The 26,876-nt window shown below is 44.4% G+C and overlaps 1 protein-coding gene across 5 annotated transcripts in view; it reads left to right on the forward strand.

The window, feature by feature from the left end:
* NOS1 (nitric oxide synthase 1) overlaps window positions 1–26,876 on the forward strand; it is a 174,477-nt gene that overhangs the window by 69,605 nt on the left and 77,996 nt on the right. The window lies entirely within an intron of this gene.

Below are 26,876 nucleotides of genomic sequence, written 5' to 3' on the forward strand. Positions count from 1 at the left end.
AATGTGCCTAGTCAAGGTGATCGGGAAATTAATTTTTTTGTTTCAAGGAGATGGGAAAGTAATTTTTATCTTTAAAAATGTAGTTTGTTGCAGCCAAACTCAAAGGAGAGGCGCACCGCTTGCTGTGCATGGTGTGTGACTCAGAGCAGGGTCTTGTGTAGTGCCTAACCATCAACTGCCTCCAGCTAAAGCAAAAGGGGAGGCAGGGATCTCATGCACTGTTAACAAATAATAAACACGGAGAGGTGCTTTTCCATTACTTACTGTGTATCCAAAGGCTCAGATTGTACTGGTGTAAATCATCATCGCTCCATTCAAATCAATGGAAAGATGCGGATTTATGCCATGAGAAGATGTTTGCTTAACTGGATGCCTTTGCATCTATAGCTAGCTGCCTTCATTTTCTTCCTATGCTTTCAAGTTAAGATTTTTCGGAGGAAAATCCTATCAGGCCACTTGATAATTCATGTACTAAATCCCTGAAGGTCTGATCCACCTTCCACTAAGTCAATGGAAAGATAGATGCTCATTAATTAAAAGGGGAGCAGAATCAACCCTTAGGCATGAACAGTGCTGTACAGATGTGTGGGAGGTAAAGGGGAAACTTTGACAAGCACAAAGACACTGACCTGCCAAAATCCCACTGACTTTCAATGACTGTGTATGCCATTTGTGCCTTGACAATTCTCCTCCTGAGTCCCTGCCCCCAAAGAATTTACAATCTAGGTCTAAATATAACATTCTAGTGGTAATCTAGCTTAGGAGCTGGTGCTATGAAATGTTGTTCTAATGTAGTCTATATTTGCATTTCAGGTCAGTAGTGGATCTGGATAAAGGCTCAGGAAATCTGCCAAAATGTTTAAATCAGTGACTGAATACTATGTATAGTAACTGATAAGTCATGTGCACTCTGCTTGCATACATTAACATTTACCTTTCCTGAGTAAGGAGAACACTATTCAATATCTCCACAATAAATCCACTAGGAACCAGAAAGGTACAGAAACCATGACCATGTTGTTCTGCTCATGCATGTATACAATAACTGTGGCATCAAATAAAAAAGATGTGGATAATCTGGTCATTTATGTATGCCCATAAATAAACATGTTCTGACCTAAAAATAGAGAGAGCTATAAGCCAGTGTCTTTGCTGAAACTAAGGGAGTGTGCATTTGCTCACATCAGCCTTTTCCAAATGAATTTCATAGTACAATGTGTACAGTACCTGAACCAATGTAGTCTTATGTTAATATCATCTGGTTGAATGTCACCATATACTGCAGCTGTAAAGGAAGCAGTGCTAAGTACCAATGTGATAATGTACAAATGTTCAAAATTTATGTGTGACTAAATGTAGCATAGATATAGATTTGGATGCACCTGTTGTTGTGCATGCAAAATGTTTATAGCTGCAGTACCTTGCCTTTTGATAGCACCTTTTGTCTGAAGATCTCAAAGCACTCTATAAATAATTAGAGATGTAGCCGTGTTAGTCTGGTGTAGCTGAAACAAAATACAGGACTATGTAGCACTTTAAAGACTAACAAGATGGTTTATTAGATGATGAGCTTTCGTGGGCCAGAAGTGGGTCTGGCCCACGAAAGCTCATCATCTAATAAACCATCTTGTTAGTCTTTAAAGTGCTACATAGTCCTGTATTTTGTTATAAATAATTAGTTGGGCTTCCCAATTCTGCGTATTCTCTCCATTGCACAGACAACTTGGCCTACATTTTCAGGGTCTGTTACTGCACCAAGCCTTTTCTCCAACTGGACACCCTCCCCCACCAATTAAGGCAACCAAAAATTAGTGGACACTTGAAAATGTGGACTTGTCCAGATTTATGAAGAAGTGAGACTGGAGTTCTGGGGACTATAGTCCTTCAGCCTCTCTCAGCGTTCATATAAAATCAGCTTCATGAGTAGATCCATGGGGCACAATATAGCCCAGATTTAAGAGTTCATCTGCTCCTGCTCTTATTTCACCCCTCTCTTTTCATAGTGCTTGATTCTGTGCTCTGCATCCAGCACTCAATGCAAATGTTTTCATGGACCACAGTGGGTGTGGAATCAGGTCATAGTGGACTACTGTCATTGAAACCATTGGGACTGCTTGCCAAGTAAGACACTACTCAGCATGAGCGAGGTGTCCAAACTCTTTTTCAAAATGCTTTTCTACAAACAACCTCCCCCTCCTCCTGAGAATCAGAGTACTGGAAGGGACCTCCTGAGTCACAGAGTTCAGAACTCATAATCCAAGCATTCAAGGGATCTCCTGGGTTATGTAGAGAATCAAGTCCCCAGCTATTACAGACAACACCATTGTATTGTCTTCTTTGGTAAACTCATCAAGCGCTTTCTTAAAAAAAGTGACAGCCCCCTTTATTTTTAAACCTTTACTAACAAAGAAAGGGGGGACTCTAAACACCCTCTCCCAAAAGCCAACAAACACACCCACTTCCTCCAGCAGAACTTTGGGAATTGCTAGAAATTCCGTGAAGTTCATTAGGGACTTAGCTATTGCTGTTGATTTTGCACAGAAGACATTCAGGCATTACAAGGATGAGCAAGGTATAAACTCTTATGATCAAAGAAACTGAGGTTCTGGACCTAAGTTATTGCAGCTCTATGCTTTGCACAGTCATTTGCACCAGTGGAAAATGAGAGCAAAAGGTTTGAATGGTAGCACTGCACACCCATTGTAAACAATGACTCTCAGTGAAAGGCGATAGTGACTTTGGGCCCCCACTTTTATGTCAGTGTCCCTAGAGACAGAAGTAGCAATGTTGGGTGGGCACAAGAGAACATGAAAATTTGGAGGAATTGTCTCTTCATGGAATGCTTCCATCAGGAACTGGCAGCAAGCCTTGAATGCCACTCTGTTTTGATAAGTGGCTTTGCTTCAAACCAAGAAACCATAACTCATGCCAGGAGAAGCTTGTCGCTTTCATGAGGATTTTAAATAGTGATATGAGTCATTCTTTCTGAAAGTCTGTGACAATGAAGTTTATTATCATTTTCTGTCTTAATTGGGCTGCTTCTCTCTCAGGCTTGTTATATTAGGAAGATTTCTGGGGAGTCAGCAGTAGCACAAATGTAAGAGAATCTGGGCTTTTGTGAAATTAGTCCAAAGCTTTATCCATGGAACATCTTAAGTTGCGATTTCTGCCATTAACTTTATTGCTTCTGGCTGGCTGCATTAGAGCTATTAAAGTTTGAGTCAACCAGCTATAACTTTAAACATCTTTTAAAATCGAAACATGTTTTCTTTCTTGTTCCTTGATTGGATTTCAAAGCCATATATCAAGTTACATTTTTTCATTTATTTCCCATCCATCTCTTGTACTTTTGGTAAGAGTTGTGGACAAACTGTTGTCATATCCGCATAGATCCATTTGTCAAATTGGAGCCTTCAATAAAATTCCATTCCACTTGGGAAATTGATATCAATGACATTTATGTTCTACAGATGGGCCCAAATCTAATAAGAACTTTACTGTTGCTTTTGGGTGGGGTAGAATTGACTATTTTATCCAAATTGATCCAATATCACATTTCAGATGTATTCCCCTCCTCCCCCCGAACCCACTGATGAAATTGAAGTGGCAATCATGTTATTGAAATATGTTTAGCCCTGGAACTCTAAAAAAGCTGTTTCCATCATCAACATAGTTGTCTTGGCAACATTAAAATTTATTTCCCTCAATCTGCTTAGACAGCTGCAGGTTATTTCATTATATTTCAAACAAACTCCAATGACGCTTTATATATAGAATCCAGTCTTGCTCCTGCTGAAGGTCAGATCCTAATGCGATGGACAGTAACCACTGATTTCAGGGTGAATGTGTAGGAGTACTTTACAGATGAAATACAATTGGCTGGTGTTACCAGACCTGTTGGTTTCTTAGACTTGGCATTATTCTGTCATGGAGTGCACCAAGCAATGATGATTCAGATGAATATGAAACAATGTACATTGGTTCACACTGAAGAAATACTGTAGTGCTTGGATTCAGTTCAGCTATATTGGGATGAGTAAACATGTACTACTTTAATTTAATGAAAACAAAGCCCTGATTAGAGAGTAATGTATTCTTTTAGGAAATGAACACAGATGTATTTATATCAGAAAGTGGGTAACAATTTTATTAACTGCTTTCCTGCTGGTGACCTTAATGTATACATTCATAATCATTGAATCATAGAATACTAGAACTGGGAGGTACCCTGAGAAGTCATCAAGTCCAGTCCCCTGCCCTGATGGCAGGACCAAGCACCATCTAGATCATCCCTGATAGATGTTTATCTAATCTGCTCTTAAATATCTCCAATGATGGAGATTCCACAACCTCCCTAGGCAATTTATTCCATCGTTTAACCACCCTGACAGTAAGGAAGTTGTTCCTAATGTCCAACCTAAACTTCCGTTTCTGCAATTTAAGTCCATTTCTTCTTGTCCTATCAGCAGAGGCCAAGGAGAACAGTTTTCTCCCTCCTCCTTGTAACACTTTTTTCGGTACTTGAAAGCTACTATCATGTCCCCTTGCAATTTTCTCCTTTCCAAACTAAACAAGCCCAATTTTGCCTTCCCTCATAGCTTGTGTTTTCTAGAACCTTAATCATTTTTGTTGCTCATCTCTGGACCTTGTCCAGAATATGTATATAATGAATACACCCTGACTGTACTGCTAAATGTATCGGGCTTAGCACCTGGACTGAGCCCTTGACTTTTCCTTTTGGATGAAGAAAAGAAGAATATGTCCCATCCCACAAACAGGATGCAGAATGGCAACACAACTAAGTTATTGCACCCACTGTCTGCCATGGTCCTAGCCCTATATCTCCCTCCGTAGGAGCAAAGAACCAAATGTGGTATATAGCAGTAGACATTCCATGCCTCCCCTCTGATCTAAGCATAAGGTACCCACTGCAGCTCTTTCCCCTCTACTCTATGCAGGAGATCCATGCTGGTCACACTACCAGGCTGTGTCTACACTGCACCTGAAACTCAAAATAATTTAAGCAATTTGCACTACGCAGATCATGTAGCTTATTTTGAGTCTATTTTGAAATAGCTTATTTTGTCATTTGGCCCAGTCTACACAACACCAAATTTCAAAATACAGTGCTATTTTGAGCCATCCCTTACTCCTTGTAGAATGATGTTTACAGGGATGGCAAAATAGCACATTAACTATATTTCGAAATAGCGGACGTGTTCAAAAGCCGTGGGGTAGCTATTTTGGGATACCTCTGGTATCCCAGAATAACTTTGTTGGGTAGACATCGGGACGCTCTCAAACGTATGGAGGAATAGGCAAGAGTTGACCCCTAGGATTAAATCCTAGCATCTTATTTAGGCATAGCTTCCACTGAAGGACTTGGCCGGAAGCATCCAGTGATTGCTTGGGGATGGTAGATGGTAACAGTAGCATTCTGGGTGTGGTGGAGGCACAGCGGGGAAAGAGTTAAAATGCACTGCTACAGCCTGCATGGACTGGCTAGGTAAATTCTAGTGGTCCCCCCAAATACTGGGGTGGCCACAACTGGTGTAATATCAGTAAGCATAGAGTGCTGACAATGGCAAATAAAATAATTTCAGTTTATCTGTAAGTGTAAGTCAGCCTTGCGAAACAGTCAGGAAAACGTATCTGCCCAGACACACAATTTACTTTCCTGCCCTTTACTATATTGACTAATTACTAAATTCATAATGGTTTACTGGTCTGTCAAAGAAATATTACCTTTTTCAAAGTGGATTTTTGCCAGATGGGTAGACGAATCCCTGGGATTGTCACAAAGAGGCATAGATACTATGTATATGTACCATTGCACTGAACACGATTCCATTTCAAACAAATGCAAAGCAGTTGGCAAGAGTACAGACGACTGTCAGTGAATCATTTCAGTGCTCCATTTTCAGGTCCACAAATGCAGGTTTACAATAGCTGTGCATATGTTGCATCCCGTTGCTCTTCATCAGAATCACTGAAGCTCTATGGGTTGTAAAAATTAAACCCGCATAGATCTATCCGCTCCGGGGCTTTGTCTAACGATATAAATCCCCTGAAAACTGGTTTAAACAACACAATATTGTGTATGTAAAGCTGGCACATAAAAATGTTAAGTCATTAACATGGCCAAGATATATGAGGGAGCGGACTCAATTGATTTTGTAAAGAGCTGGGGAAAGTGAGTGCCAATCCTGAGGGCAGGTGTCTAATGTGTGTCCAATTCTAGTAGCCAGGAACTGATGGCTGGAGTAGTTAGGGGACTGTATAATAAACCACATAAGATTATTTGTCTTCTGTCTTGCTTTTAAATAAAATCAGCCAAATACCATATGTGCTGGATTTTATTACTTGAAAATGTGTCTGGCGACTCTAAAAGCTTTTCTTATCAGTTTTTTGTGGGATTTGGGGTTTCTAAAACCAAGGACCGCCAGGCTGTTTTGATTTTTATGCCTCGCTAACCATTAGCTCTTTCCCAGGGCCCAATTCTGCCACCCTCAGCCATGCTGACTAGGTCTTTATTCTCTGAATAATTCCATTGAAACCAAAGGGACTGGGCAAGGGGTAATGTACAATTTGGTTGGAGTGAGCAGATCAGAATTTGCCCCTGAGTTAATACCTTTCAGCAAGGTGCTGGAAGCATGTCGCAAGCCTAAACCTTGCCATGCCTTTGTGAAGTGGGTCAATACTGTTTTCCTCATTTTGCACACGGGGAAGGAAACTGTAGCCAAGATTTCAACTGAGTTGTTCATGGTCATGAAAGCCACCTGGCACGAGAATACAAGAGTGCTGGTTCACAATCCCTCCTTGATCTGACCTCCTTCGTTACCTGCAGGCTTGGACATCAGTGTAGTGTCAGAGTATTGCTTCTGGGTCTCATTAGACCACAATAGTGTGTGCCTGTTGCCAATACTGCATCCTAAAATATATCACAGCCGTTGTTATCAATAGCAACAATTCTTTATGAGGAGGCTACAGTGTGTGAGTGTTGCCATTTAAGTGGAGGTGTGCTGGTATTTCTGTGACCCTGATTACTATTATATCAAAGCAGCTCTCTGTCTCCAATTTTTTATCAAATCATTCTGGAAGGCAAAACTTAAAAAACAACAAATAGCCTAGTAATACCTTAAAGACTAACAAAGCATGTAGATGAGATCATGAGCTTTCATGGATACAAGAAGTGGGCTGTTCCCACTAAAGCTCATGATACCATCTCTCTTTTTTTATTCTGTAAGGTGCTGCTAGACTATTTGTTGTTAGCCTATAACTGGAAAAACTTAACTCGGCTATCCCACTGAGGACCGAAAGGCAAGACAGAGCTATTATCCCTATTTCACAGATGGGGAACTGAGGCCCAGCAAGATAAGTGATTTACCCAAGATTACATAGGCAGCCTGGGGCAAAGCAAGGAATAAAGCCTGGCTCTCACAAATCACAGGCTAGTGTATCATTTAAACTTGTTCTCTTTTATATGAAAGTGAGAGGATGATCATCCATCAAAGCAGCATATGTTTACTGCATTCAAAGGCAAATCCTGCTTACCATATTCACACAAGTAACACTAACACCAGTGAAAGTAAGCAACATTTGACCCCTAATAGATTTAATGCTATGTTAAATGGTTATCTGAACCAATACTCTTGACTGTTCATGGATGATGTGTTTTTGCTGTACTAATAAGTCTGAGAGCTAGCACAGTTTTGCCATCCTGTTAGGACTGAATTGCTGCTCTCCTTTGTTTTCCATGAGTGGAACACTTCAGCTGCAGTTCAAAACTTGTCCTCTCAGTTCACAAAAGGAGACTGTCAACTGATGGTCAGAGGTGTGTGTGTGTGTGTGTGTGTATGTGTGTATTATACACCCGAGTCTTCAACTGCTGGGACACAAAGTCCCATCGCAGCAGGCAGCCTTAGGGAAGACCGACAGGTGCCCCGAGAAGTTTAACGTCCATATCTTTGACCGCTAGGATCAGGATCCCTTCGCGGCGGGCAGCCAACAGGCTGACAGACGCCCCAGAATATACAGGGAGAGCTTATTACACCTCAGACTTTGACTGCTAGGATACATGATCCCTTCGCAGCGGGCAGCCTAGGGAAGACTGAGAGATGCCCCTACGGATCTGTCCTCTGGAAGTGACATGATCCAAACACCCAGCTCTGCTTGTATCTGTCCCTTATGACCGGCTGGAGTTCTTTTAAATTGTGCTTGGTTCTATTACAGCAACTGAAGGAGTCAGGTTAAAGCTTAAACAGTTATAGGCTTATTAAAGAAGCTTATAAATCATATGGTTACAATGGCTATTGCTCTATTTCTTAACTGCTAGCAAATATAGATCTTAAAAATGGTTACAAAGAAAATAAAGATTGAAAATAGAAATAATGGTACCAAGTGACAGCTTAATCTTTAAGGAGCTCTAAGTCTATGTGTACCCTTAAGACAAAGGACACATCCAGGTACAATTCTGTGCCTCTCAGCTCCAGCGTATCAGGCCAGGGCCGGTCCCTCAATTCCTAGGAAAGATGAATACAAGGTGGGTGTCACCGTGGAACCTCGGGAGGCCAATCACCTAACCCGACCAGCAGATAGATGATAGATTGACACTCAAAGTAAGGGTGCTGCTGGACCCATCTTTATACCCATAGGGGCCCGTATCCTCTTTCTTATCTAAGATGCCAAATTGTACTGGTCCAAATTGTACTTTGTGATGCCAGTTCTTACAAGGGAGTTTCAACTTAATTTACACTTGCAAGAGAGAGAACTAAATTGTGAGTACTGGACATTCCTCCCCCCGGACAAGTGTGTGTTCGTATCAATATGGGTTTCAGTCAAGGGCACTCCTCAGCAGCCTCTTGGTCAGCGATTAGTTCGACCACCCTCTTACTTCTGCTTACAGTTGTCCAGGGTCACTGGGTGAGCTGGCATATCTGGGCCTCCTGATTTTACTGCTCTGTGGCATGCAAAAATGGATGTTACGGAGGGGAGGGGGGTTCCTGTCTGGCTACAGAGACCTGCAGAAGCTGTGAAAGGTCATAGGCCCTGCATGTGCAAGGAGCCAACCTACATAGGAAGACAACTCAGTCTACTGAGAATGCACTTCACATAGAATATTGGTATCTCATTTCCCTGCCATCCCCTCTGCCTGAAGCCCCTTTTGGGCATGTCTACACTACGGGACAATGTCAAATTAAGCTACGTAACTTCAGCTACATTAATTGCATAGCTGAAGTTGAAGTAGTTTAACTCTACTTTTGGCACTGTCTACACGGAGGAAGTTGAAGGGAACACACTCTCCCTGCGACTTCCCTTACTCCTAATGGAAGCAGGGTTATCAGCATCAACTGGAGCCCCTCCCCCCCCCACAACTGTCTTCACTAGATCCACTAATTCGAACCCTGGAAGAATGACAGCGGCAGCTTCGATCTTTCTTTGTAGTGTAGACATAGCTTTTCTGTCCCATTGCACCATTTCATGCCTCCATTGTACACTTTGTACTCACATGGCATCATTATAACCCCCAAGCATTTTGTAAACATTTATGAAATCTACTGTGATTCTGCTATGTAGGTCAACTTATCTGTATAGTAGTGAGATGGAAACTGAGGCACAGAGTAGTCCCATAAATCCAAGGCCACACACACACAGTCAGTATCTGATCTGGTCAGCACTAAAAGACACTTGTCCTCTCATCTTTGCCCAAGAAGGTTGGAAGGTGTTCCTACTCCTTATTTCTATCTATTTCCTCAGAGTTCTGGAAGAGATATGTCCCAGCAAAACTTCTTTCAGTTTGAGGGATGGAGGATTAGCATGTTAGAAAAATATTTAAATGTTCCATTTTTAAAAAATTTTGGGTGTTTGGGCCAATATACCAAGTGGGGTGTGTAAAATAACATTGGCCAGGATTCTGCTTTGTCATACCCATGCAATTCCCTTGCCTCTTTTCTGTGTCTGACAGCCATTGCCATCTGATGCATACTCATGAGTCACTATGAAATGAAAATGTGGCTGCAGATCAGCTCCCTTGAGGCTTCACTGCTGAAACTGTAAGGTGCAGGGGCACCGAGGACTGAGTGGCTCACAAAAAACTAAACTGTTCTGATCTTTAGCTGTGGGCCTGCTGGGGAGGTCAGGGGTATGTTATTGGGCCAACACTGAACAGGTGCTGTGCTGAGTCCATGCTGTCTCAGCGCCATGGATAAGTCCCCAGGCCTGACAATCTGGCACCTTCCACAAATTAATTTCACAAAGGATGTTGACCTCCTTTGTAAAGTGCTCTAAGATCTATGGGTGAAAAGCTCTGTAGAAGCTAGGCGGGATTATTGTTTGTTACAAACAAAGGATTGGACTCTGATGCTTTGCTCAGGAGGAAGTTATCTGAGTTCCACCACATGTAGAATCTGAAGGTTATTGTGAGCTGTGTGCATGAGTGTAGCTAATGCGTGAACCAATCTGTGCTGCTTAGAGCCTTCTACTCTGTTCCTTAGACTTCCCTCTTGGACCAAGTGCCTGGAATTGGTGTTTTTTATTGCTACCTCTGATTTTTCCTTGAAAAAATGTCTTTGCTCCTTGACGTGGAATGGCCTCTAATGAGATCTTCTGTGTTCTAAGAAAGCATTTATAATGGGCATGTGTTAACAAGCAGATTGAGAAGATGACCCCTGAAACCTCAAGCATTCCCTTCAGTGGAGTGTCTCCTGGTTGTAAACAGTATGGCTGTGTCTACATTGGCACCCCTTTCCGGAAAAGGGATGCTAATGAGACCAGTCGGAATTGCAAATGCCGCGGGGGATTTAAATATCCCCCGCAGCATTTGCATGAACATGGGTGCCGCTTTTTTCCGGCTCACGGTTTTGCCGGAGAAAAGCGCCAGTCTAGATGGGATCTTGCGGAAAACAAGCCCTTTTCTGGAAGATCCCTTATTCCTACACTATGAGTTTTCTTGGCAAAAAAATATGCTAATGTGAGACTCATTTGCATGAGTCATGATCTCATTTGCATATTTTCTGCTGATCCATTTTTGCACTGGGGTTTTTGCACATAAACAAACAGGCTACGTCTACACTGGCACCCTTTTCCGGAAATACTTAAAACGGAACAGTTTTTCCGTTATAAGTATTTCTGGAAAAGCGCATCTACATTGGCAGGATGCTTTTCCGGAAAAGCACTTTTTCCGGAAAAGCGTCCGTGCCAAAGTAGATGCGCTTTTCTGCAAAAAAGCCCTGGTCGTCATTTTTGCGATCAGGGCTTTTTTGCGGAAAAGACTACTGTTCTGTCTACACTGGCCCTTTTCTGGAACAGTTTTTCCAGAAAAGGACTTTTGCCTGAATGGGAGCAGCATAGTTTTCCGGAAAAACAATGACGATTTTACATTAAATCATCATTGCTTTTCCAGAAAAGCAAGCGGCCAGTGTAGACAGCTCGCAGCTTATTCCGGAAAAGCGGCTGCTTTTCCAGAATAAGTGGCCCAGTGTAGACACAGCCGCAGTGTGGGCATTTTCTTTTTGCACAAAACCCCCTTTTTCCACAAGATCGGCATGCCTCCTTTTTGGGGGGCATAAGGATCTTGCAGAAAAAGGGGCTTTTGTGCAAAAAGAAAACGTCCACACTGCTTGTTTTTGCACAAAAAACCCAGCAAAAAAAACCAGCAGAAAATATGCAAATGAGATCATGACTCATGCAAATGAGTCCCTCATTAGCATATTTTTGCCAAGAAAACTCAGTGTAGACCTAGCCATTGGAGCTCCCCTGTTGACAAAGAGAACAAAGCATAGTGGGTAAGTAAGCCACAGTGCAGTGTTGTAGGAAGGCAGAGCTGATCCCTGCACTTCTTGTTTCTCTCAGCATTTTCCCACAGCATTCTCCAATGCTGGAAGCAGTATCATGAGCAGCTCTGTGAGCTCTCCATGCTGAGGAATGTCAAAGCAACACAGCCCTCTCCAACCTCCCCCCTGCAGCACCAGCAGTCTGCCTGCCGCTGTGTCCCTAGTGCAGGGCAGAACGGCAGTATTCCAGTGATTTGCTCTTTTTGTTTGTTCCCCTAGCGGAGCAGCTCACTCAGCTGTCAGATACTTCCTTGAGCTTTGAAAGGGGAGGGGCACATGCCTGCAGGGCATCAGAGGCAAAACTCTGAGCAGAGCCATCAGAACAGGCACTGTGGGGTACGGGCAGAAGCCAGTTCTCTGGACAAAACAAACAGCAGAGTCCATGCTGGCTCATTGTTGACAATAAAGGGAGAGGAAACGACAAAAAAACTTTCAGGACTGGAAGACTTTTGTTGCCAATACTAGGTGTTTTTCCTGACAAAAGTCACATTGCAGTGTGTACGCTCTCGCTGTTTTGTCACCAAAAGGCAGTTTTTGGTGACAAAACAGGACAGTGTAGATGACCATGAGTGTAAAACCAGTATGAGTGAGATTAGAATCCAGCCTAGGGTGCCTGTACAGAGATTGGGAAAGTTGCATAAGGGGAAAAGCAAGGAGAAGTCTGATATACTGGATTTATGACATACACGTAATTCATTCTGACTGCTTGATGACCTGTCAGAGCCGCAGGATGCCAAGCCAACAACAGACCTGTCTAGGTTTTGCACGAATTTCTGGCAGGTGATTGGAAGATCTGTTTAATTTCTTGCTGCACTTTATAATTCTATAGGAAACACCTAAAAATTAGTAGGTTGGGAGATGTGAAAGCCTCTAAACTATTGTTGCAGTGTTCAAAGATTGTTTTGAGTGTGGTCTCAAAATACGTTTCTTACACAGCTTTCCATGATGGACAGAGAAAGGAACATATTGCAACATTGACACCTCCATGGCCAAAGCAAACAATTTTGACTGGAGATAATGAGGACTATGGGTCTGATTTTTTTGCTAGAACTCAGTATCTAATGGCTCATTGTAGACACCTGAACGTAGGGGCTTCATTTCCTACCAGAAGTGCTTCTCATCCAGCAGCTGTCATTGCGCTGTGGGAGTGAAACTCTACTGGGAATGTGGCTGAGGTGTCAGCATGCTCTTTGTCTCTGGGAAACTGGTTTGGCTGATCCCCACACTTCCCTGGAAAACATTTTTAGTCACAATTTCAGCTTGTGTGTGAAACTCTACCGATAACACTGCTCGGTACATTATGCCATGATAATAATGAATTGAGTTTTCAAATGATCAGCAAACCAAGTTTTTAAATGATATATAGCCAGGCATACCTTTTACAAACATTATTGCAATAGCTGAGTGCAGACACAAAGGGTATATTCAATCACACTGGGGTTTAAAGGACTAATTCCTACTAGAGCACTTGCTGGCGCTGGGAGAAGGGGTGATCTATGGTAAGTTGGTTTTTTTTTTTGAGTGTGTGGATCTTCATTTATTGTTTTTAACGTTCTCCCTATAATGCATTGACCTTAAGAATAAGTGTGCTTGCTTGCATAGAAAGGGCTGTGTGATAACCCTCAGAGCCTTTGAAGGATAAGCAAAATACAGGTGCTGGCCTGGTTAGAAAGTCTGGCTTTTTGGTGCAATCTGAAAAAATGCTGATCAGGATGGAGTTATACATGGGTCTGTGCCCCAGGGGTGCCTGCTGGTGCCTGACACTTGAAAGTGGGTGGCCGCAGATGGATACATTTACCATACATGGTGGTAATGGCCACTGCATAAAGGTGCCTAGATAGATGCGGGGATTTTCTTAAAATTTGGCCTTGCATGGTCTCAAAAGATCTTTGGAAGTGGTTCTTAAGGCTTCAGAGATGCAATATAGTGGCTTGGACAGGTATCTGGGGAGTCAGAAGCTCCTGTTTCCTTATCTTGGCCAAGTCGCTTTGGCTGACACAGACTGTGGATCTCCAACGTGAAATTCACCAGGCCCGGCACTCACGCTGTGAATTGCTATGGCCCCCCATGACTTCAATGGGAATTATTGATCAGTGTGAGATCAGGATCTGGTCTCTTCTGTGTCTGCTCTTCTCCTCCTTCCCCTCACCCCCTGCCGCTAAATGGGGATAATGAACATAACTACCTGTCTCTCATGCAAGGGTTAGATCAGTCCATGTCTGGGAATAGCTCTCTGTTTCTCTATATCAGTGATTCTGTCCCAGTCATGCCTAGGGACTCCAGTTTCAGACCAGGACTCCCTTGTTCTAGGCACTGTGCAAAGAGACAATTGCACCCCGAGGCGCTGACAAGCTAAGTACTGTTGCTGTGTAAACTAGCGCTAATAATGGGGTTATCTGCCTCCACAATTGCATTGTTCACTTGGCATGCACACTGATTAGTCTTGTATACACTCCTATTACTAAGCTAGCGTGTCTCCTACGCATTCCCCCCACCCCATGTTCTTGGGTGGGGGAGGGAGTGTAAGGACTGTGTGCAGCCCCACAAGAGAGCCCAGGTGGAGATAACCTAAGGCATAGCCAATGGACAGACCTTCAGAGAGATGACTCCATAGCAGGGCTGGTTGCTTTAAGCAGAAGCAGCTGCATTAGAGCAGAATCACCATTAAGGGACCCTCAGACAAGAGGCTTCCGGACAGTGTGAGCTTAGAAACAGTCTGAGGGAAATTCCTCCACTTGCTGCCACCAACCTTGGATCCTGCTATGGCTTCAGTGTCCCTGTTGAAATGCAGCAGGCACAATCTCCTCCCTGATTCGAGTCACCCCAACTGGGGGCAGATGAAACCAGGGAAGTGCCCATGTTTGGCTACCCAGAAGGGGTGTGTGTCTCCCCCCTCTCTCCCTCTCACCATGAGACAGACCCTTGCAAACCAGCCCCCACTGCAGTGATATTGGAATAATGCAAAGAGTGGGGTGCTGAGAGCAATTGAACCAAACTGTGTAAACCCTGCATGTGATGGTGCGACATTCTCCCTGCCCCATTGGCAGCAACTCTGTGGATGACTGCCACTCCCTGTTGCTAGCAATAATGGCCTCCTTCCTGTGGAAGGATGAGAAGAATGAGATGCTGAGAAGAGGCAGAGATGATTATGGGACCCTTCTCGGCCTGCTTTTTGTCGCCCTCTGGACCTAGCCAGCATGTCAGAGGCTAGAAAGCAAAAGTCTTTCTTCCCCCCCTCTGCTTATATGGCTGTGGAGTGCAGAAGCTAAGAGACTCTCTGAACCCTTCATGCTAACATGAAGGGGAAAGGAGTCCAGGACAGCTGGCAGTATTTTAAAGAAGCCTTATTGAAGGCACAGAAAGAAACCATCCCGACACGTAGCAAGAGAGGCAAACATGGTAGGAGACCGGATTGGCTTACAAGGGAAATCCTTGGTGAACTTAAGCACAAAAAGGAAGCTTACAAAGAGTGGAAACTTGGACAAATGACCAGGGAGGGGTTTAAATGTATAGCTCAAGAATGCCGGGGGGTTATCAGGAAGGCGAAAGCGCAAATGGAATTGCGACTGGCTAAGGATGTGAAGGATAACAAGAGAGGTTTCTACAGGCATGTTAACAAGAAGAAGGTGATGAAAAAGGGTGTGCGGCCTTTCCTGGATGAAGGAGGTAACCTAGTGACAGATGTTGTGGGGAAAGCTGAAGTACTCAATGCTTCCTTTGCCTCTGTATTCACGGACAAGGTGGGCTCCCGGACTAATGCGCTAAGTGACACAAGATGGGATGAAGATGGACAGCTCTTGGTGCCTAAAGAACAGGTTAGGAACTATTTAGAAAAGCTAAACGTACACAAATCCATGGGTCCGGACTTAATGCATCCGAGGGTACTGAGGGAGCTGGCAAATGTCATTGAGGAGCCTTTGGCCATTATCTTTGAAAAGTCGTGGAGGTCGGGAGAAATCCCAGATGATTGGAAAAAGGCAAATGTAGTTCTCATCTTCAAAAAAGGGAAGAAGGACGATTCAGGGAATGATAGGCCGGTCAGTCTTACCTCGGTTCCTGGAAAAATCATGGAAGGGATCCTTAAGGAAGCCATTTTGAGGCACTTGGAAGAGAGGAAAGTGATTAGGAATAGTCAGCATGGATTCACAAAGGGCAAGTCATGCCTGATCAATCTGATTAGTTTCTATGATGAGGTAACAGGCTCTGTGTACGTGGGAAAGTCAGTGGATGTGATATACCTTGACTTTAGCAAGGCTTTTGATACAGTCTCCCACAATATACTTGCTAGCAAGTTAAGGGAATATGGATTGGATAAATGGACGGTAAGATGGATAGAAAGATGGCTAGAAGGCCGGGCCCAGCGGGTAATGATCAACGGCTCAATGTCAGGATGGCGGTCAGTTTCTAGCAGAGTGCCCCAAGGTTCGGTTCTAGGACCGGTTTTGTTCAATACCTTTATTAATGATCTGGATGAGGGGATGGATTGCACCGTCAGCAAGTTTGCGGATGATACTAAGCTAGGGAGAGAGGTACATATGCTTGAGGGCAGAAATAGGGTCTAGAGTGACTTAGACACATTGGAGGATTGGATCACAAGAAATCTGATGAGGTTCAACAAGGACAAGTGCAGAGTCCTGTACTTGAGACGGAAGAATCCCAAGCATTGTTACAAGCAGGGGACCAATCAGTTAAGTAGTAGTTCTGCAGAAAAGGACTTGGGGGTTACAGTGGATGAGAAGCTGGATATGAGTCAACAGTGTGCCCTTGTAGCCAAGAAGGCTAATGGCATATTAGGTTGCATTAAGAGGAGCATTGCCAGCAGATCCAGAGATGTCATCATTCCCCTTTATTCGGCACTGGTGAGGCCACATCTGGAGTATTGTGTCCAGTTCTGGGCCCCCCACTACAAAAAAGACGTGGCCAGCAGAGGGCAACCAAAATGATGAGGAGGCTGGAGCGCATGACTTATGAGGAGAGGCTGAGGGACTTGGGTCTGTTTAGTCTGCAGAAACGAAGAGTGAGGGGGGATTTGATAGCAGCCTTCAACTTCTTGAAGGGAGGTTCCAAAGAGGATGGAGAGAGGCTGTTCTCAGTAGTGACAGATGGCAGAACAAGGAGCAATGGGCTCAAGTTGTGGTGGGAGAGGTCCAGGTTGGATATTAGGAAAAACTATTTCACTAGGAGGGTAGTGAAGCGCTGGAATGGGTTACCTAGGGAAGTAGTGGAGTCTCCATCCCTAGAGGTGTTTAAGTCTTGGCTTGACAAAGCCCTGGCCGGGTTGATTTAGTTTGGATTGGTCCTGCCTAGAGCAGGGGGCTGGACTTGATGACCTTCTGAGGTCTCTTCCAGCTCTATGGTTCTATGATTCTATGAACCCTGGCTCATTCGCCTCCTGCCTCAAAGTCTTGGTGCATAGGAATGTATTGAACGTTGTTTACAGAGGAGCATAGGGATTAATTGGATCCTGGGAATGGAAGAGGCACACAGAGGGCACCTCCTGTTTCTGATCTCGTACATTGGCAAGTCAGGTCTTATACAATAGTTGAATGAAACCAGGCTCTGAACTGGGAAAGGGGGAGGAGAGAGACTGATGGGCCAACGAGGTGGGAGAAGAAGGTAAAATATAACCTCAGTACCGGACCACAGCAGCCACAAACCCGGCTGTATCGCTGCTCCGGTGGCCAGCTCTGGTAGTATCCCTTGGGCTAGTTGTGTGTAATGGACACTGTGGAAGGGAGAGGAAGGTGGTGTTAATCTGTCTAGTTTCCCTGGTGCTGGTGAAGTTGCAGAGAGAACCAAGGGGGGTATTAAAGGAATATAACCCTATGGTCCAAAAGGAGCATTGGACTCCACAGCTGTCAAGGCCAGGTCCACATCACCTGGTCCTAAAGCACAGGACTAATGCCAGGTACAGACACTAAGGGTACGTCTAGAATACATGGCTCCGTCGACGGAGCCATGTAGATTTATTTGTTCGGCAAAGGGAAATGAAGCCGCGATTTAAATAATCGCGGCTTCATTTACATTTAAATGGCTGCCCCACTCTGCCGATCAGCTGTTTGTCGGCAGATCGGGGCAGTCTGGACGCTCCCCTGCCGACATGAAAGCCCTTTATCGACCTCCCCAGTAAACCTCATCCTACGAGGCATAACGGGGAGGTCGATAAAGGGCTTTCAGGTCGGCGCAGGAGCTTCCAGACTAGCACGCTGAGCCGACAAACAGCTGATCAGCTGTTTGTTGGCTCAGCGCAGCAGCCATTTAAATTTAAATGAAACTGCGATTATTTAAATCGTGGCTTCATTTCCCTCTGCCGATCAGCCTAATCTACATGGCTCCATCGACAGAGCCATGTAGTTTAGACACACCCTAAAATGGTTAGAATAAAGTGGGAGCACAAGGGGGGGGGTCGCAGAGGCTAGCTTTAGCCCCATCCCAGATGTCTACATGACTGTTTTATAGCCCTGCAGCTTGAATCCCAGGAGCCCTAGTAAGCTGACCTGGGCCAGCTGCCGGTGTTTAGCTGCAATGTAGACCTACTCCAGTGAGCTGAAGAATGACTTAACCCCACCCCAACCGTGGTAGTCGATGCTGAGTCTGAATGGCTTGTCCCCAACTGCTCTCCCTGCCACCAAAGACAAGGAGTTTTTCAAAGACGTGTCCTCAGACCTTCCCTTAGGCCAACTCATTGCACTTATGGCCTCGTTTGGTTCCGAGGAAGAGCTGAGCTCACTCAACACCCTCCGGCTGCTTGGCTCAGAGGCTGGTCTCTGACGGGAAAGGGGAAATATCTGCCCCTGATGGGCCACGCCTTGCTCAGGAATGGCAGCAAAGGCAGTCGTGAGATGAAAATGATTTTGCCTTGGACAACCCACACTCCAGCAACATATCCAGCCCATGTCCTAGAGCTGCTCTGCTTGATCTCCCTGCTGGTTTTAACTGCTTTGCAGTTCTTTGCATGAGACAGAGTGCAGGGTGCTTTGCCTGCATCACGCTGCAGGGGAGGAGGAGCGGGGGGAGGTGTGCTGCTGATATTAGAACAGAGGCCTCCTCTCGGATATATTCCCCCCTTTCAGTTGTGTGCCCATCCCGCCCTGGTGTAAACGCAGTGGTCTGGGGTGGCGGGTGATGCTGCAGAAAAGAGGGGAGAACTTCCCCCTTCAAAGCCAAGGAGGGAAGCAACACCATTGGCCAAGCAGACTTCTACTACTATAGATGCTTGGCTGGGAATGTTTGCACTTTGTCCTTGAATCATATCCTGGGAAAGCAGAGGCGAAGGGTCTGAAAAGAGACTAGAGAATTAGGTGCCCAACTCCTATTGAATATCAATGGCATAAGGGTCCCTAACTCCCTTAGGCAGCTTTGAAAAGCTCAGCCTGAGAGTAAAGAGCAGTGCTATGTTGGAAATGGAGGTGGGAAGGGGGATGTCGTGGGAGGCCCCGTCCCATGTGAATTACTTTACACACACACACACACACACACACAGACACACACCTGCCCTCTCACCCTTTTCAAATACAAAATCATGTTTCTGCGCAAATGTTTTGCTGCGCGCTGAGTAAGCTGCCCTGAGCAGGGAGGGCCTAGCTGTCCCCAGGATTGGAATGACTCCACCAGAGAAATGGTCCCAGGCCTGCCCATCAGTTGGCAATGGAGCACTAGCAAAGTTTACCCTTTTTCCCCCGTGGCTGCAGAGTGGGAAGGGGCTGGACAGCGGAGCCAAGGGGTTAAATCTCTTGGCATTGGATGGGCTCCAGCCAGTGAACCCTTGAGACTAGACTGGATTAGCCTTTATTCTTTTGCCCTTTTGATTTGTTTGGGCTGAATTGCAAATCACTTTGCCTTCCAGAGAGCTCATTGTGCATCTAGGTAGGAGAGAAGGAGCTAATGCTGAGCTGCGGCTACATATGCAAGCCAGGACTCTGCTCCTTGGGTGCCAGCTGGGACTTGGCTCCTCCCTGGATGCCTTCCTGGGATGCTGCTTCCATGCTGGTAGGTTTCCCCTAAGCCAGGATGTGGCCCTGGAGATCCTGCCTGCTTTCACCATTGCTGCAAGGTCCTCATGGCCATCTGGAGGGCTGTGTTACTTCCCCTGTCTACACAGTGAAGGTCATTCCAACTGTCCCTATGGTTGTTTCTCTGCAAAGCATGACAATTACTTGAGTCCCGCCAACAGGTTGCTGTTTGGCAGGCTGCTGGCTCTTATCTTTGTGCACTTGGGAGAAGAGAAGCTGAGTATGAGCTGGCTTTCAGGAATTACAGATGCCCAGAATGGGGACCTAAGACCATTTGCGTTGACATACAAATCCTTCCATTCCATGGAGCTCGCGAAGCGCAAACAGCAGCCCACATGTGAAGCAGCCAATCCTGCCTTAAAGCAGCTCTTTAATATTCCAGTTCCAGTTGCAACTAAAATGAAACTGTCAGGACTTGGGAGTGGAGGGGGAAATTGTTAAAGCATTTAGCTGACTCAGGAGCCTCTGTCCTATTTTTAAATCTAGTGTAGGCCATTAGAAGCTGAGGGCTAGTCTACACGATACAGCAATGTACACAAGATGAGTGAATTCTGCAGCTCACCAACATCTTGCACAATAAAGGACACAAACAGACACTAGTGTTGCTTCAACAGTACTATTTTAATATGCTATAAGGAACTTTTAGTGCATGCCAGCAGGGCCTAGAAGGGCCAGTTGATGTGCAACATGTTGGTGCACTTTAACATTCACACCCCTGCTGTGCTCATTGCTGCACTGTGTGACAAGCCCCAACTCTCGCAGAGGGGTTGTCTACACTACAGCTGGGGGAGAGTGGATGTAGTCCCCAGCATGAGCAGACTAACACTCACTGGCTCTGCTTTGGGATCTCAGGTGGGGCTGTGCTTGGGGAGCTATCCTGAGCCACTGTCCATCCTGCAATCACCATCCTGCTAGTTTCAGTGGGCTTGCTGGAGCTTGTTATCTTCAGGGAATGTGTTGGTATAGATCCACCCCTGGATGCTACCAGAGCGGGGAATTACACCACCAGTTATGTAGCTTCAGGGGGCAGCCAAGTTAGTCTGTACAGAAAAAAAATACAAAAGGTCTGGTGTCATTTTCTAGACTAACAAAACATGTAGATGGGATCATGAGCCTTCGTGGGAACAGCTCACTTATGGCAAGGGTGGGCAATAAGTGGCCCGTGGGCCAGATACAGTTCTCCAGGACTAGTCCTTGGTAGGTTGCTGGCAGCTCCATTGACCTGCGCGTCCGCAGGTACAGCCACTTGCAGCTCTCATTGGCCATGGTTCATCATTCCCAGACAATCGGAGCTGCAGAAAGCAATAGCCCAGAACACACCACTTCCCTTGGGTTGGGCAGGAGCTGAGACTGATAAACTCACTGCACTTGGGTGTGCTGTGGGTGATTTCTATTAGGGGAACGAATTAATGGAGGTGAGGTCCATCAATACGTATTATCGGGGCTCGACAACCGCAGCGAAAACCCACTCGCCTGCACTGCGCACGCGCCAGACCTGCACTGTGCACGCACGCACTGCCAGTGAACGGGGCGGGGCTGAAATCTACTCGCCCCGGGCGACTAGATAAGCAGATTTGTCGAGCCCTGCTTATTATCCAGGATGGGTAGGAATGGTTTCCCAAGTCTCTGTCTGTCAGAGGCTGGAAATGGATGGCAGGAGAGGGATCCCTTAATGATTCCCTGTTCTGTTCACTCCCTCTGGGGCATCTGGCATCGGCCACTGTTGGCAGACAGGACACTGGGCTAGATGGACCTTTGGCTGACCCAGTATGGCTGTTCTCATGTTCTTAACTAGTTTGTTTTGAAATCCATTCCCTGAAAATTGAATTTCAGGGAATAGGCAGTGAGAGCGGATTCTTGGACTGTCTCCTCCTTAAAGTGGCATCTAATGCAGGAACACTTTTGATTTGCAATAAAGTGAAGGAGGAGATGAATTGGGACTAGATGATATACCCTTGCTCCAGCTAAGTAACACCTGGCTCCACCGGTAGTCGAGTTGCCTGCAGCGGGTGGGTCAAGGAGTAAGTTGCATAAATTAAGGTGGGAAGCTGTCACCTAATTCAGCATCTCTCAACCTTTCCAAACTACTGTCGCCCTTTCAGGAGTCTGACTTGTCTTATGTATGCCCACGTTTCACCTTACCTGAAAACCACTTGTTTACACAACCAGACATAAACACACACAAAAATTGTCACCACACGCTATTAGTGACAAATGGCTGACCTTCTCATTTTTACCATAAAATTATAAAATAATTGGAATATATATATTGTACTTACATTTCAGCTTCTAATATATAGAGCAGTTGTAAGGAGATGAGCTCCCCCATTTAGGGATTCAGTTCCCTCCCCCCGTACGGGGTTCAACCTCACTTTCTGGCCCCGTAAGCCGTGTTCCACACACACCAGCTCTGCTGAGGGGAGTGAGGGGGACCTGGGCCCACCCTCTCTCCACATCCCAACCCAGGGCCTTAAGATGGGGAGTTTCTTCCCCAACCTGACTGACGGGGTTGTCCGCCACAACTCATCAGCCCTCAGGCTCCATTTGCCTACCCTGGGTTTTCCTCACCCCCCTCTAAGACCTCACCCGGGTACAGGCTCATCCCTAGGTTGCTCACTGGGTCTGAGTGGCCCCACCTCCCCGCCTCTGGATGCCCGCCCCTCCTCTGGGCCCGCTGCGCCCTTCTTACAGGTCCGCCTGTCTCCCTCCGTCCAATCCCTGCTGTTCCCTACCCAGCTGAGCTGCCCCGTACTTCTGGGAACGGTCCCTTGTGTCCCGGCATCAGCCCCCATGGACGCACGTGCACCAGCCACTAGCTGCCACTTTTTCTCCCGCCGTGCTGGTGAGAGCCCAGCCTTCTCCCATGTCCATCCTCTCGGCGGTCTCCCTGCTAGTGCGGGGTTTCCTCACCCCATCAAAGCAGTATAAACCAGTCTTAAAAAATTAATTTTCTGTGGCCGGTTGTAAAACTAGGCAAATATGTAAATAAGATTATGTACCCTTTGGAAGACCTGAGGGTAACCAAATAAAGTTGTGTTGGTTGTTTGTCATTTTCACTCTTCTTACCCTTCGGTGCAGGCTCAGTGTTCACATGGAAAGGAGGTGTGTTTAAATGTGTGTTCTCTCGGTGTGCTGTACTGACTTTGGCCAGATGGCCTGCACTGCAGCCTCTGAGGCTACGTCCAGTCTGCAAGCCTCTTTCGAAAAAGAGCGTCTAGACTACAGCCAGTACTTTCGAAAAAGCAAGTCGTTTTTTCGAAAGAGAGCACCCAGGCAGTCTGGATGCTCTCTTTCGAAAAAGCACAGTTTGCATTACATAGTGACTTTTTTCAAAAGAGCACTTTGGAAAAAAGGCATTCTTCCTCATAAAATGTGGTTTTCCACGGTCAAAAAAACTGCCTCGTTCTTTCAATTTACTTTCAAAAGAACGCGGCAGTCTAGATGCAGGGATTTTTTTTTAAAAAAGGCCACTTAAAAAAAAACAAAACTGTAGTCTAGACACACGCTGATTGAACTGCCCAGTTAATCTACAGGCTTAGTTTTTAGTGAAGGAAGGCGGTTAGGTTTATTGGCAATGAAGCACAGTGCTAATGCCCCAGCTTGGTGGTTACAGGTACACTAACCTGCATGCTTGTGACAATGGACAAGCTCAGTTAGTTGCAGGATTGTCCATTGTTCTCTCAGCCAGAGAAGACATTTTTTTGGAGACTTTATTTTTATACATTAATACAAACATGTACTGCTACTTGAATGTGGACAGTTAAGACCCATCTGCTCATAGGTTTCTATTTATTACACTGTCATCCTGATCTTCTCTTTAGAATGGGTCAGCGTATCCTATTATCTTTAGGGAATGTGTTAGTATTGAGGTTTTCTGGTACCAGTCCTCTGGAATGCACTTACATGAGCGCTCTGTGCTTAGCACCTCTTAGGCCAAGTTTATAGTACAGGAGAAGGTCGAAGTAAGATTCACAACTTCAGCTGTGTTAATTATGTAGTTGGAGTTGATGTACCTTAATTTGAGTTTCCATGCAGTCTCAAAGAGGGAGGTAAACAGAAGCAAACACTCCCATCTGCTTCATTTTTCCTTGTGATGAGCAACAGTACTGGCATCAACAGGGATGCCCTCTGAGTTCGATATACTGTAGTGGGTCTTTACTAGATCCATTAAATCAAACTCCAGAAGATTGACTGCAGAAGCATCGATCTTCTGTGTAATGAAAATGTGACTTTAGGAATGTTCTTGTCAGATTTTTGTGAGCACGGGCCTGCTAGTTTTGCTTTATATCATCAAAGTTTTGACCACTGCTTTAGCTCAGGCCTCATCCGAGACCTTTAGTAATAGGGCTTGTGCATCAGGCTTTCTTCCTACTACAGCCCCCCACTTCTTGTCTTTTTGTGGGGAGGATGTATTGTCCTGGAAAAGCATACACATGGAATGAAGATGAACCCAGTGAGTTAAACACTGTGTTGTGGCCACCTTATATTACCATTGACACATTCATGCCATGTCTGTTTCTCGGTTTGCACATTTTTGTAGTACAGCTGGACAGATTTTATTTTTCAGTTATATGTCGTTTCTTTTGGTGGTCCTGGGCATGTTAGGCCTGGGTCTTTGACTGAAGTATGTAGTTTTGTGATTGAGTCTTAGAGGAACTTTTAGATAATTAAAATAGCTGAGTAATCTGAATATGGTGCATATACCATACCTCTGCAAACTCCACTCCAATTCGTCCTTTAGTCTCTGGGGTGCCACAGGACTCTCTGTAGTTTTTGCAGATAAAGATTAACCTGGCTTCCCCTCTGAGACTTACATATGTAGTATGTATATGTGTGTAAAATGATACATGTGTAGTATGTATATGTACTAATAACACCACCTCATATTCAAGCATAACAATTCTTTTTCAGTCTGGTGCTGTGGTTTGGCCCTTACAGTGCTGCAGATAGCAATTCACTCCTATTAGAGAGATTAAAAAAAATGTTGAGAAGTGATGATACAAATGCAGCCTTTACATATAAATGTTTTGTAACTAGTTAACTAATCAGTACTTCCCATTTATTTTATAGACTATCCTTGTTGCTGGTTGTTGCCCTTTGATAAACTTAACTGAGCAGGAAACAGGCAAAGCTAGCTTCCCTGTTGCATTGGTCCCATTACTTTGATACACTGTAAGTGATGTAGATTCAGTTGTTTTTTTAAGTATGCTGTTTTTTCAGATAACCTACTGAATGGAAGGACTGTAACCAGTCTATTAAATATTGCTATGCCAGGATTTAGCATTGGTATCCAGACACCAAACAGGATTGTTTTGAATAACATGTGCCTTACTTAGGATGACGTGTGACTGACCCCAACGTATAACTGGTATTACCAGGAAAATGTTTTACCCAATCTGTAGTTAAAGTGTAACTTAATTTTTTTTTTACTTGTGTGTGTGTGTGTGTGTGTGTGTGTGTGTGTGTGTGTGTGTGTGTGTGTGTGTGGCCTTCCTGTTTGCTATTATTTATTTGTTGATTTTATTTTACTTTGTGTTGATTAGACAGTTAAGCAAGTTACGCACATAGTAAATGTTCTACAGCAGCGTTTCTCAGTGTGGGGCCCACTTTGGGAAAGCCACTAGCATGCCGCTTCAGTTTCTTTGCCAACAGCATCCAGACCCACAGCCTCGCAGTTCCCCTTGGTTGGAATGATGAACCGGAACAAATGGGAGCTGTAAGGCTCCGTGGCTACAAACCCTTTAGGTAAACAAAACAGCACAGGCTCATTAACGGCTTTCCCAAAGGCAAGCCTGCAGCCCACTTTGAGAAACACTGATCTACAGCAAGAATACAACAATACAGCAATAATACCATAATAATACTGCTGCTTTTACATATTAGCTATATTTTAAATTAGATAACAGGTTAGCCTGGTTCAGTTAATGGTTTTTTAGTTGATTGCCAACTTAATTGTTCATATGTGCTCGATGGACATGTGGTTGACCAGTTTTTAATTTATAAGCCCTTTATTTTTCTTTACTGTGTATTTATATCTTTTGATGCCTGGGGATATGATATTTGGGAGGCGGGATGTTGGTATGTGCAAAGCCACTTCAACAGCTTAAGTTAATTAATGTACTAAAGCTTTGTGTTTGTTTTTATATTTTTCTTATCTTTAGCAGCCCAAATTTAATACACTTGCTCGCTTACTGTGTTTACGGTATAACAGGCTGAGTTCTTTATAAAGCACAGTTTATTTTTGCTATTTTTGCATGTATATATTCATTTTTTATTTGAGGTGCATTACTAATCTTTTATCCCAAATATAATGTTTAACTGCTTAAATAGATTTATGAGTTGCACTGCTTTCCCTGAAGAGCTTTTTGTATTAGCAAAAGAGTTAATGTTAGAATTTTTACCCAATCTTTTTTTTTTTAAGTTAGTTTGCTTGTGATACCAGTTTCACTGGTTAGAGGCACAAATATAAACATCCACTATTTTCCTTTAACTTAACTTAAAAGAGAAAGAGAATAAAAATTAAGCCAACATTAATTTTAAATACAAGTTTATGCAAATATTTTGAGGATGTTAAACTTTAATGATATTTGGTTATGTTTGGGAGACAAAAGTGGAAACCTGTTGAAATTGTTTGGCTAACTCTTAACATAATTTTAAAAACATTTTTACTGATAATATTGTTATAACTATATTTTTAGTACTTAATAAGGTGCAAACAAGTTTATAAAAACCCAGACAAGAAACTGACATTTTGTTAATATTGCCTTTAACTGAAGGTTGATGTTTCCCTTACTTTTGCTGTTTTGTTTAAATAAAAAACCAAGTGTAGGATGCTCCTTGGGCTAGACCTACCCTAAACACTTAAGTCCAACTATGGGATAAATCTAAATGCCTGAGTGATGCAGTTCTACTGACTTAAGCCCCAGTTGTAGACAACATGCTATGAGCAGGAGGGCTTCTTCCACTAACATAGCCACTGCCTCTTGCAGAGATAGGTGAATGATGCAGACAGGAGAAGCTGTGGCATTGTATG

This window comes from Pelodiscus sinensis, chromosome Z (assembly GCF_052426305.1).
Source record: "Pelodiscus sinensis isolate ZL-2025 chromosome Z, ASM5242630v1, whole genome shotgun sequence".
In the NCBI taxonomy this organism is placed as follows: Eukaryota; Metazoa; Chordata; order Testudines; family Trionychidae; genus Pelodiscus; species Pelodiscus sinensis.